The sequence below is a fragment of the Nicotiana sylvestris genome, chromosome 11, assembly GCF_000393655.2.
Source record: "Nicotiana sylvestris chromosome 11, ASM39365v2, whole genome shotgun sequence".
NCBI classification, from domain to species: domain Eukaryota; kingdom Viridiplantae; phylum Streptophyta; class Magnoliopsida; order Solanales; family Solanaceae; genus Nicotiana; species Nicotiana sylvestris.
The window spans coordinates 56806746-56820582 of NC_091067.1; positions in this window are offsets into that span (position 1 = coordinate 56806746).

Sequence of the window (13837 nt, forward strand, 5' to 3'; positions counted from 1 at the left end):
AAGAAATATGATTCAAACGATGTTATATACGCGTATACATGTATGTATATATATATATGATATTGAAAAGATTATGGCGTTATATACGCACCACCACCTGATCAGCTGGTATACAATGATAATTTTGCCCACAGTGGCCGATATGATATGATGGGATGCCCATAGAGGCTGATGGTGTTATGAAACATGTACCTATGTACGACATGACATTAATATGCATATGGATGACGCTAAAAATAATTTATGATTTACAAAGTTATTCAGACATACAGGTTGAGTCATGTACTGTATATGTCTTCCATGTCTCTTATGTATTTATTTATGTGCCTTACATACTCGGTACATTATTCATACTAACATCCCTTTTGCCTGGCGACGCTGCATTTCATGCCTGCAGGTCCCGATAGACAGGTCGAGAGCCCTCCAAGTATGCTATCAGCTCAGTGGAAGATGTTGGTGCGCTCCATTTGCTTTGGAGTTGCATGTTTGGTTAGTATGATTTAGACGTGTATTTTTTTGGTTTCGCGGGACTCTGTCCCGACCTTTATGACATTTATGTACTCTTAGATGCTTGTAGACATATGTCGTGTACGTGAAAGATTGTACGGACTTGTCGTCCTATGTTTTGAGTTTATAAATGATTATGTTGGCCTATTAGTCCCGTATGACACCTGTATATGATGATGTAATAAGAAAGATACGTTACGTTGGTACTCGGTTGAGTAAGGTACCGGGTGCCTGTCGCGGCCCATCGGTTTGGGTCGTAACAGTAGATGGGTTCCGGGTTTAGGTAAGTGTATATAGGGTCTGGGTTGGGCAATTGGGCGGGGGTTGGGTTAAATTTAGGCTACAATCGAAATGTAAATCTAGCTATAATTTAAATAGCCAATTTTTTCTATTTAATATATAATAAGTAATAAACAATTTCTGAAAAATAATTTATGTATCAAAATGATTTAAAATATATATATTTATCATTATAAAAATATAGGGACCAATATTACGCATATAAAATGTAATTATCCATTAAATGGGCTAACATTGCAATTATATGCAATTTTGCTTAAAAATACCAAATGCAATTATAAAATGCATAAAAAATATATTAACCATATTTTGGCATATTTATAGAGATTAAATGAATAAATCATCATAACAATAATTTGAGAAATAAATATTGGGGATTTTATGAATAAAAGGGAAGGAAATAAATCAATTTAAATCATTAAAATTATGGAAAAAACTATAAAAACCTTGTGCATGCGTATATATGCATATATATGCTATTTCAAAGGTATTTATGCATATAAAAACATATAGGGAAAAATTGGGTATCAACAGCGTGTTCGGAGTGTGTTTTGGAGGTCCGTAGCTAATTTAGGCTTGAAATGCCGAAAGTCAAATTTTGAAGTTTCTGGTTCGATAGTGAGATTTTGATCCGAGGGTCGGAAAGGAATTCCGGAAGTTGGAGTAGGTCTGTAGTATTGAATAAGACGTGTGTGCAAAATTTCAGGTCATTCAGACGAGGTTTGATAGACTTTTTGATCGAAAGCGTATTTTTAGAGTTTTGGAGTTCTTAGGCTTGAATCCGCGGTTGATTCGTCGTTTCGATGTTGTTTTAGGTATTTTAAGGATTGCTATAAGTTTGGACAGTGGTATTAGACTTGTTGGTGCCTTTGGTCGAAGTCCCGGGGGCCTCGGAATGGTTTCGGAAGTTTGTCGAAATAATTTGGAATTTGTTTGAGCAGCTTCAGTTGCTGGTCTTCTGTCATAACCGCACCTGCGGTTGGGTCCCGCAGGTGCGTAGCCCTAGAAGCGGGCAATTTACCGTAGAATTGGTACCACATCTGCGTATGGGGAGTCACAAGTGCGGAAGGTTAAGTTTAAGTGAAATGTCGCAGAAGCGACCATGTCCTTGCAGAAGCGGGACCACAGGTGCGATCCCATGACCACAGAAGCTGATTAGCTGGGCCAAAACATATAAATTCTTGCCTTCACGAATTTGAGCTATTTTCACCTCTTTCCAAACGGGAAGAAGCCTTGGAGAACATTTTCAGGAGATATTTTCAGAGGAATTTGTTGGGGTAAGGTCTTTGGTCCCTAAACTAGTTATTGGGGTAATTTTTACCATTATAAACATGAAAATTTAAGGAAAATCAGTGGTAATTTGGGGGTTAGGGCTTGACTAATTATAGACCTTTGAGTGATGATTTGAGGGACTATTTGAGGTCCGATTTTGGTATTTTTGGTATGACTGAACTCGTGAGAGTGTGAAGATTCTGGAAATGAAAATTTTACCTGATTCCCAGACGTGCGCCCGTGGGACGTTTTGGTTATTTTACCTAATTTCAAGTATTAGCTTAGAATTTCTTTATAGAATCAGTTACTTGAAGTGTTATTTACATTATGAATTTGAATTGAATAGACTTGGGCCATTTGGAGTCGAGTACTCGTGGCAAGAGCGTGGTTTCAGATTGATTTGAGCTGGTTCGAGCTAACTGGCTTACCTAACCTTGTGTGGGGGACCTTCCCCTTAGGATTTGGTATATTTTGTAATTGTAATGGCTTGTACGTTAGGTGACGAGTGTGTACTTGAGCTAATTGTTGAAAATCCGATTTTCTTTAAGTAATTTCAATGGTGTTCCTTTTTCCTGCTTTATACTACTTGCAATTTAAGCCTTAATTGTTAGCTTAGAAAAAGCATGTTTATTTAAATTAATTACTTATTCGCTTAAAATGCCGTAATTGTATTATGTGAAGCATGTTAGGTTAGAATTACCTGTTTACTTGGTACGAAATTGAGATTAATTGAGTATTCTTTGTGTTGCTGCTTTGTGTTATCATTTTGGGACTACAGGACGGCATCCCAAGAGATCCCCTACACGTATTTATGATTGAGCTGAGGTGCGGGATACCGAGAGATCCCTAGCATATATATTGAGGATACCAAGAGATCCTCGGGATACCGAGAGATGCCTAGCACGTATATAGAGGATACCAAGAGATCCTCGGGATACCAAGAGATCCCTGGCATATATTGAGGATACTGAGAGATCCTCGGGATACCAAGAGATCCCTAGCATATATTGAGGGTACTAATAGATCCTCGGGATACTGAGAGATCCCCGGTTATTATCCTTGTGAAGAATGGTATCTCCTTGTGATTGTTTTTGCCTCTGTTTCAATTATTGAGTTCCTTATATTCCTGTATTAAATTCTTATTGTTAGCTTTCAATTGTACTATTTAGCTTACTCTGTCATACCTTATATGTTTATTTATCTCAGTAGGGTCCTTACCTTCCCCGTCACTACCCGATCGAGTTTAGGCTTAACACTTACTAAGTACCGTTGTGGTGTACTCATGCCCTTTCTGCGCATGTTTTTTATGTGCAGATCCAAGAACTTCGACTTAGTCCTATCACACTTGAGGCAAGGCAAATGCTCCAGAGACGTCGAGGTATATCTGCCGTGTCCACAGACCGAGGAGTCCCTTTCCATTCTATCTTGTTGTGATAGCCCTTCTATCTTTTCTGTTGATGTAGACATTCCGGAGTTAGAGCATTTTTATTATATTTGTAGCTTGTGATTCATGGGTTTCTGGGTTTTGGGAAAATGTATTAGTTTTTGAGAGTTAATATTGTGTATACCGAGCGGCACTTTTAAACACTGTTTTATTACACTATTTCTGTTTTAAATTGTTTTTCTTCCGCAAATTGGGTTATCTTCCGCATTTTTGGCTTACATAGTCGTAGAAACTAGGTGTCATCATGATGGTTTACGGAAGGCGAACCGGGGTCGTGACAATTTGTGCATCTTTGACCAAGTCCAACTTCTCTCCACCGTGAAGAAATTACCCTATGAAGAAACTGCCCCATTAATTATCTCCAACAGTTACTAAATATTCCAACCTACTATCTGATTAGGCTTTACAGTTTTCTAGTTATTTTAAACAATATGTATTCTATAAATATTTGGTCAAGATTAGTTTTAAGGTATTGAATGTTTGTCTAAATATTAGTATCTGAGAGTTTTGTCCACTCCATACAGACAAATTTGTTGGTTGTAAATTGTGTTTAAGATTCTTGCACAATCTACTGCCAATAGTAATTTCCTTCTCTTCTCAATTTCAGTCTTTTGAGCATGTGGGTAACGATATGGTCTAATGTTTGGTGGTTTAGAATTTGGTAATAGGTAAATAGCATAGGAATGTACCCTAAATGGTGGAAGAGATGTTGGCTCATTGAACACAGATTGGAATTCTTGTAAAAACATCTTAATCAGGTTACCTAGCGTCTCTAAAATTTTGTTATAAACTTGAAGTGAATCTGTTGCTGAGTTAGCTGACCTAACTCCTTGCAACTTGTAACGTTTCCGTTGCCAGTTGAAAATGACGAACATGTCCTTCCAATTGGCTTGAATAGTGTTGACAGAAGCTAACCATTTGATACCAAAGACCAAATCAGCACCCCCGATGGAGAAAGGATAGTAATCTTGCGTAGTGGTTAAGCCCGACAACTGAAAAGTCACATCTTTGCAAATTTTGTTGCAATGAATTATGTCGCCATTTCCAATCGGGACACCGAATGTTGGAACAATGTCTATTTGAATTATAAGTTCCTCCACAACTGATTCAGCCACAAAATTATGTGTTGACCCGCTATCCAGAAGGATCAAAATCTGTCGCTGGTTGATTGAACCTTGAAGTTTTATTGCAGCACTAACTGAATGCCCCAAAATTGCATGAAAAGAGATTTCAGTGAGATCAGCTTCCGGTGTTTCATCAACTTCAGCATTAGCCATCTCGTCGCCAATTATTTGTTCCTCAGCAGCAATCTCCATTAGAGATAAATTCGAAAATTTGCATCTGTGGCATGGCGAGAATTTTTCATTACAGCGGTAACACAGTCCATTAACTATCTGGATTTTCCGTTCAACATCCCATACTCGAGCTTGTTAGGGTTGGGTTGTTGTTTGGTTAGATGGTAAAGGGTTTCTGGTATAGTGATTTACAGGGAAAGAAGAAGCGCTGAATGGGACATTTTTGACGAAGGAAGATGAGGTTTGTGAGTTGGATCTATTAGTTGTGGTCCAATTAGGTCCTCTGGTGCTGCGATTTGGGCCTGATTTTTTCTCAAATTCAAGAACCAAACTCATAGCTCTATACATTATTCAAGGTTTGTGAATTCTTACATCATATTTGAGTTCCCCCTTTAATCCATTTAAAAACACACCTAAGAGATAGTGATCTGGCGAGTTTGTGACTCTTGACGATCACTTAGCAAATTCCTGCCGATATTCTTGAACAAATCCTATTTGCCTTATGTTACAAAGATACTCATCAAGATTTTGAAATTCAGTCGATCCAAAATTTTCTTGCAATGCTTTAACTAGTTCCTCCGAGAAAAGCAAGGTGCGCTCACGATTGATCCAAGAGAACAAGTCAAGAGAATCTCCTTAGAGATATATAGCCACAATGTTGACATTGAGATCATCAGACGTCTGATAATAGCGAAAGTATTTTTATGCCTTCAAAATCCATCCTCTACGATCTCCTCCTTCAAATTCGGGAAACTCCATTTTTGTGTGAGGCCTCCGGGAAGTGGTTTTGGGTCCCCATGGACTGTCAACATCTTCTTCCTCTTCTAACCAACCAGATTTTCCTTCGTTACGCTTTTGATGATTAGTTTCTGCTTGTTGGGTGTGGCCACTTTGGGCTTTCAGCGCTGCAACTTCGGCTACCAACGTATCTACTGTGTTTAATTTTGATGCTATAGCCATTAATTGGTGTGTAATGGAATCTGCGTTAGGTGGGTAATCTTGGATGCTAGAAGACCTGGTATTAATCATTTCGGATCTTTCTGCTCTGATGCCAAAATTTTAGTTCCTGAAAATTTATGACAGAGAAATTGAGAAGAGAATGAAATTAATATTGGCAATAGATTGTGCAAGAATCTTAAACACAATTTACAACCAACAAATTTGTCAGTATGGAGTGGACAAAACTCCTAGATACTAATATTTAGACAAACATTCAATGCCTTAAAACTAATCATGACTAGATATTTATAGAATACATATTGTTTAAAATAACTAGAAAACTGTAAAGCCTAATCAGATAGTAGGTTGCAATATTTAGTAACTGCTGGAGATAATGCAACATAGGAAGCTGGATACTACCAGCAACATAGATGGCATTTTCAATGGCAACAATTGCCAAGGTGGTATAGGTGGAGTAGCAAGAAACAACACTGGCATAAACCACCAAAAGGTTGGTACAAATTCAACATAGATGGCGCTTTCAATGGCAACAATTGCCAAGGTGGTATAGGTGGAGTAACAAGAAACAACACAGAAAGCTGGATACTAGGGTTTCACATGAAAGTTCCGACCATATCAGCAACACAAGTGGAGCTCCAAGCCTTGAGAGGATGTCTGCAAATCATAATGCAGCACAACTTAATGCCAGTGAAAATAAAGACAGATGCATCAGAGATTATCCATATGTTAGACAATGATCACCCTACTTATACAAAACTAATCTATGAATGCAGGTGGTTGATGAAGCAAACAAAGAGGAAGGGTCAGGTGGTACTCAGGCATAGCTTCAGACACGGGAACGAGGTGGCGCATGACTTGGCAAATATGGCACTAATTCAGCCCAACATTAATAAAATGTCCCTTCTGGCAACTCCACCGGAACCAGCAATACAACAGTATCAATAAGATCTGGAGGATTTTTCTTCTGTTAAATATGTTTGTGCTAGTGTTTGTTTGAAGTTGGCTGCTGGAAAACTTAGATGCCTTGCAAGGCACTGCTAATATCGTGTAATATGTTGAATATTTAGTTATTAATATAATATTCTTTTCGTTCAAAAAAAAACTGCTGGAGATAATTAATGAGGCAGTTTCTTCCTAGGGCATTTTCTTCATGGTGGAGAGAAGTTGGACTTGGTCAAAGCTGCAAAAATCTTATTTCCTCGTTCATATTTTCTTCTAAAAGAAGTCTTCAAATGTGGGATTGTATCACTAAGATTCAGTTCTTATTTAGATGTTGCCTCACATCGCAAAGTCCAAATTTTTGCTGAGAAGGCTATGGATATTTGGTGGCACATAGCGAAAATGTATCGTTTTGCAAGTGTTTTAAATACCCAAAATAGACTTTAGAAGCTTAAGCTTCTTCAAATGCTATTATCAATTAGGATTAAGTTGGAATTGAGTTGACTCTAATATAAATCGTTAACCATACATTGGAGACATTTGAAGGGTTTAATTTCCTTTATTCTGACCTTAGTGTCTAGCAACTTATCTTTCCTTTTTATTTTTCACTGTAAGTTTTTGGTCAAAGAGTAATTATTTTGTTTGAAATATAAAACAAATTTAGTAGAAAAAATGTAGTCATCTTTTTTTTTTCTTTTTTGATAAACAACTTTTCTATTTCATTCCATCAAAAGAATATACATTACATTCAGTAGATGCTGACCATCTACTCATCCTTTGTTATAAAATCTAGTCCGAGGTTCCTTCTTAAGCTAGGACTATACATGACAATCCAATACTCTAATGCTATTACACAAGAAACCAGTAAAAGACTCTAGCATACTAAGGGTAGCAGTTTAACTTCTGCAGAGCTTCTTTCCAGTTTTGTATTGAGACCCCCTTCAGGTGTATGTGGATAGCTATTTCTTTGCAGATGTTGTTGATTATCAGTTTACCTCCTTGGAATCTCAGCTTATTTCTTTCTCTCCATATAGCATTCACCAACATGCCAAATACACAGGTAACTATTGCACATTGTCCATTTCTCCTTTTAGCATTCTTGCTTACCCATTCGACTTCACTCTGCCTGTCACAAATAGCTCTATCATATCCCAACCGTCTTAGCAACCCTAACCATAGTTCCTTTGTCAGCGAGCATTTAATGAAAAGATGGTCAAAAGTCTCAACAGCTTGCTCGCAAAAAATACACTGCTGTGGAGTTTGTATACCAAACTTCAGTAGCCTCTCTGTTGTTGCCAATCTATTATGTAATGCAAGCCAAAATATTAATTTGAATCTGCTACAAGATAATGCTCTTCCACTAGACCTTTTGATGTTGAGGAAATTGAAGCTTGTACTATTTTTTAATGCTGAACAATTCACCCCTCTGTAGTTGGTGCAATCTGCTTTCCAGATCCCCTTGAATTCCTTGAAGCTCATTTATCATCCTTCTTGCCTCAATAATTTTTCTAACTACCCAGGCTGCATTCCTAGGTATAGGCATATCTTCAATCGTATAGTTCTTTATGTAGTAAATGTGCATCCATTTTATCCATAGACTATCCTTCTTCTTTGCCACTGCCCATAGATGCTTTGCAATAGCAGCTTTATTCCAGTATAGCATGTTTATTACATTAAGCCCCCCTGCACTACGTGGAAAACATATTGTTTCCCAAGAAATCAAAGCTCTCCTTGACACAGTAGCTGAACCAGTCCACAAAAATGATCTGCAGATTGCCTCAATCATATTCATCACTTTCTTTGGTAATAAAAATCTTTGTGTCCAATACGATTGCACACCAAATAAAACTGATCTTATCAATTGAAGTCGCCCTGCATATGATAATAATCTCGATGTCCAGCAATTTATCTTCTGAGTTACCTTCTCTACTAGTTGCCAGCACTGCGCAATGGATAGCTTTTTGGAATCCAATGGTACCCTAAGGTACTTGAAAGGTAGAATGCCTTCAGGGAACCCCAGCTCTTGTAAAATTTCCTCTCTTTTTTTTCCAAATTGAAACTCCAGCTATATAGACAGAACTCTTGTTAGCATTTGCTTGAAGACCTGATACCATAGAGAATGTATGAAAAGCCTGTTTTAATAGCCTAACAGATTGTATATCAGCCTTGCAGAACATTAGCAAGTCATCCGCAAAACAGACATGTACCACACCCAATTTCTTGCACCTAGGATGGAATTTGAAGTCTTTCATCTTTGTCAATTGCATGAACTCCCTTTGCAAATATTCCATGGCCAGAACAAAGAAATAGGGAGACATTGGGTCTCCTTGCCTTATACCCCTATTGCCTTTGAAAGGTTCTGTGAGTCCACCATTTATGTTTAGAGAATATGTAACTGATGAAATGCATTCCAGTACCCATCTTGTGAATTTGTAAGGAAACCCCATGTCAGTAACCAATCTTTCTAAAAATAATCATTCTACTGTGTCGCAAGCTTTCATCAAATCCAATTTTAGAACATATCTTGGGGAGATACCCTTTCTATTATATCCTTTGAACAATTCATGTGTGAACAAAATATTGTCTGTAATACTTCTACCTTCTATAAATGCTGACTGTAATCTCCCAATTAGACCTCCAATGACTGGTTTTAGTCTTGCTGTGAGGACCTTTGTGATTATCTTATGCAGTGTTGTACAACATGCTATGGGCCTATAGTCTTTAACTTGACTAGGATTTTGCACTTTAGAAATAAGTGTTACAACAGTACTGCTCACTCCTTTATGCAGCCTCCCAGTCACAAAAAAATTCTTCACAGCCTCATATATGTCATCACCTACTACTTGCCAATGTCTTGTGAAAAATTCAATTGGAAACCCATCCACTCCTGGTGCCTTATCATGGGGAATATCTTTTATTGCCTGAAGTATTTCATCTCTTGTAACTACTTTGATTAGGTCCTCCTTCTGCTGCATATTAAGACAAGGTCATTGACGTATGACCTCAGAGTTTGGACATTCACATGTAGTGTTATTCTCTCCTAGTAGCTTCCTGAAAAACTTGACAAACTCTTCTTTCACCAGTATAAGATCAGATACCTTGCCTTCCAAGTTAGTGTAGATAGAGTTTATAGTATTTGTGTTTGTCTTCAACTTCAACTGTGCATGGAAATACTTAGAATTTGAGTCTCCATAAGCTATCCAATGTGCTCTAGATTTTTGATGTAGAATATGTTCCTCTATGCTGCTCCATTTCTCTACTTCCATCAAAACCATTGTTTCTTGATCAATCAACCTTTGATCCATATGTTTGTGCTTTAGTTCACTCTGAATGGCTTCAAGTTTCTGCCTGGCCTTATTGAGCTGAAGCCTATACGAAGCCATATAAGTGTTCAATTCCTTCAATTCAGTTTTCAAATCTTTAAGCTTATTCAATACCCTGTGCATGTTGCCTCCATTTACCTCTTGATTCCATACCTTTTCCACTATGCCTGCAAAGTCACCATGATCCATCACAGAGCTATATTTAAAAGGTTTAGGATGCAAGTTCCTTTTTTTGATCCACAACCTTGCATTGTAGTAGAATAGGGGAGTGGTCTGACACCTCAGGATTTAGAAAATCTGCTTCAATATGACTGTACTTCTGCATCCACTCAACATTCTCCAGTGCCCAGTCAATTCTACTGTATACCCGCTTTTCCAGTTGTTGTTTGTTGCACCAAGTATAAAACCATCCCAAACTCTTTAATTGTGTGAGTTGCAGGGTAATAATTGCATCCTGGAACCCCTTGATCTCACTTTGTGTAACTGGAGCCCGTATCCTATCATCAGTGTGGAGAACATTATTGAAGTCTCCACTAAGTAGCCAACTCTCCTTAATAGTTGCTCCTAAATTTACAAGTTTATCTCATAGCTGCTGCCTTTTGTTTACCTCGTTACTTGCATACATCACAGTTATCAAAGTCTTGAAAGTGGAACTTCTTTCTTGGACTTCACAATGTATAACTGTTCATCAAGCAACAGTATATGCACCTCAACATTTTGTTTCCACAATAGCCAAATCCTTCCATTTGGATGTTCCTTGTAGTTACAGCAAAATTTCCAATCACTGCATATTTTATTCATTATCCTGTTAGTCTTCATTTCCTTTACTATTGTTTCTAAACAGCCTATAAACTCTACCTTATGTTTCCTCAGAAAGATTTTGCTTATGGGCCTTGCTCAGACCCCTTATATTCCAGGTGCATAGGATCATTTTTGGGTGAAGCTGGATGGGCCAGCGTCCCCTGGATCATCTTCTATCTGCAGCAATGAGAACCTGTTTGTGGACTGCATCATAACTACTGCACTTTGCTGTACACTTTTCCCCTTCATTTTTCCATTATTAGTAAGCTTATTATCTCCTTTGTCATTTGTTTGTTGCATGTCCCCTTCATTTCTAGTATGTTGAATCACATCATCCTTCCTCTTATCTTTTGGCATCCATTTCAAGGTCCCTCTATGTTGTTGCTTCTTTTTCCCAGCATCCCTTTGTTGGACTTTTATTTCCACTGCATTTTCCTGCACTTCCTTGAGCCAACATTCGTTTGAAGTATGCCCAAATCTAATGCAGTCACAAAAATACTTTGGCTTCCATTCATATTCAAGTTGCTGAATTATTACTCCCCTCTTAGTTTCCATTTCAAAACTATCTGGTAGTTGTTGGGATATGTCAGTTTCCACCAAAACTCTTGCATAGGACACCTTTTCCATTTCAGTAGTGATCTTATCAGTGTACAATGGCTTCCCAATAACACTAGCTAGTTTACTGAGTGCTTCGGTAGACCAAAAACTCAATGGTAGACCTGGAAATGTGATCCACAAGGGAATCACACTCACACTTCCTGGATAAAATTTGAAATCCATTCTCCATTGTTGCAGCACAAAAGGCTTGTTTGTGATATGTATAAGGTTCTGCTTGGAGTACTAGGTCCCTATCTTCAGTATTTTCAAACCTGAAAATATAGTATCCATCCTCATGGTATAGAATTTGAGGCTTCTCAACAAAATTCCATACATTTGTGACATAGTTGTCCATTGCTTTCTCATAAGGGTTGTCACCTAGCACAGACCCAATCAAAGTTGTGCTCCAGTAGGTCTCATGTTCCTTCATATCCCCATCTTCAATTTGCACGACAAAAGTACCATCCCTCATAGCAGGCGGTATTAAGCATAATGTTTTCCTCTTTTGAGAGCTTCGATTCTTCTGCATGGTTTCCTTTTTCCTCTCAACTTCCACTGGACATGTCATATCTTGCCGGATCTGCCCTGAGTTTACCTGTGCTGAAAATTGCAATCGCCGATGGACTTGCGCAGCTTTCGTGGTTTCCTTCAGCAGAGTTTGCGCTTCATTTTCTTCAATTTCTTCCCTAATTGGCTGAAATTGTTGTGGTAAAAAACTACCAAAAGTTACCGGAAGTAATCTCTATTGAATACATGTGTCCGGCATCACAGTCGTTCTGTCAATTTACCCATCCTTTGCTGGTTAATGAAAAACTGTAGGTGCACTATCCATTCATGTTAACCAGCGACTAGGTTGATTGTGAGCAGGTGTTTCCTCCTTTCCTTCATATTCCTTAGCTTCCGATGGCGATGGAAGCTTCTTCCTATGTCTAGCCATGGTTGAAGCGCAGGTTAGGTAAAACTTGCTAAACATGCGCCTCCCACCTCAGTCTTTTATTAATATTGAAAATATTATAAATGTAATCAGCTTTTAAAATAACTTAAAAGCATATGAAAGTGTTTAGATATTTTTTAAAAAGTTTATGCTTTTGAATGTTTGTAAACCTTGTAGAAACATTAAGTGTGTTTAAGAGATCAACTAAGATGCTCAACTTGAGACGAAATCTTGATGGGAACTATTTCTAGAACTAATTACAAATACATAATTGGTTTCGAGAAATTAAATTTTTGATAAGCTAATGTGAAAATTAAAATCTGCTGTTGTTTTCTGTCAAATATATTTTAACATAATTAATTTTTTCATGTTGTGCGCCGGTCATGTCAAATTGATGATATGAAGAGGGTTCGAGCTAATTGTAAAAAGATTATATTTGTTGTTATCAATTTATAAAATTAAATTTTTTGCATACATATACATGAAAACTTTATCTTTATATTGACTACATTTACACAAAAAAATTATGTAATAATTTTACTGATTTCTTCATCCCCGCATGAAGCACGGACAAACTAGTATATATATATAAAAAAAAACGTGACAGTTTAATCGTAATTTTTTGCATGAATTAAGGGATTATTGGCCAATTCCATTTTATGTGAGTTATTAGAATATTTCATGTACATTTGAATCGCAAATTAGTTTTTTGACTTCACTGCAACAATTCCATAATCATTCGTAAAATTAACTTCTTACACTTTAAAAAGTTAATATAGTGGACGCAAATACAAACAATGTCAAAACTGTAAATCCACCTTTGTTGGAAACTACTCGCTCCAAATTCCTTATATGTCCTTCCATTATCACTAGACACCTCTAGATAACCCATCTATTCGTGACACATGAACATTTCTCAAATATTTATAGTGAGAAAATGACCTAGTGAGTTTTAGCCAATCATAAAGCTTGCTGAATAATATATAACTAATGGAATCATTTCACAATTCATTCCATTCTTATCCACCATTAATAAATAAGCGGAAAATCATAGGAGCATAAATCAGTAGCTCGTTTAGTTCCTGTTGAAGCATAAGGTCTTGTACTTTTACCTGCTTAAAATTTAGCATTAATAATGCATTGCCTGGTTATTATTTTTGTCGCCCATATATATATATATCCCCACAAGTTATACAAGAGCGCATATATTACATTAGACAAGATAGAATGTGAAATATGCGTACTAGTATCCTCGATACGTGAGCTAAACAACTATAAAAGCTACCTCATATCCTTTAGATCATAAGTATATAGACGATATATGAATCTATTTCTTTAATGCAATAAACCAAACAAAATCTTTATATTATAATTCTTACACCATAAAAAGGTTAATTTATCAACTAAAAAACAAAAATGCATCATCCTTCATAATTTGCTCTGGTTTGATAATTCTAATGGTAGG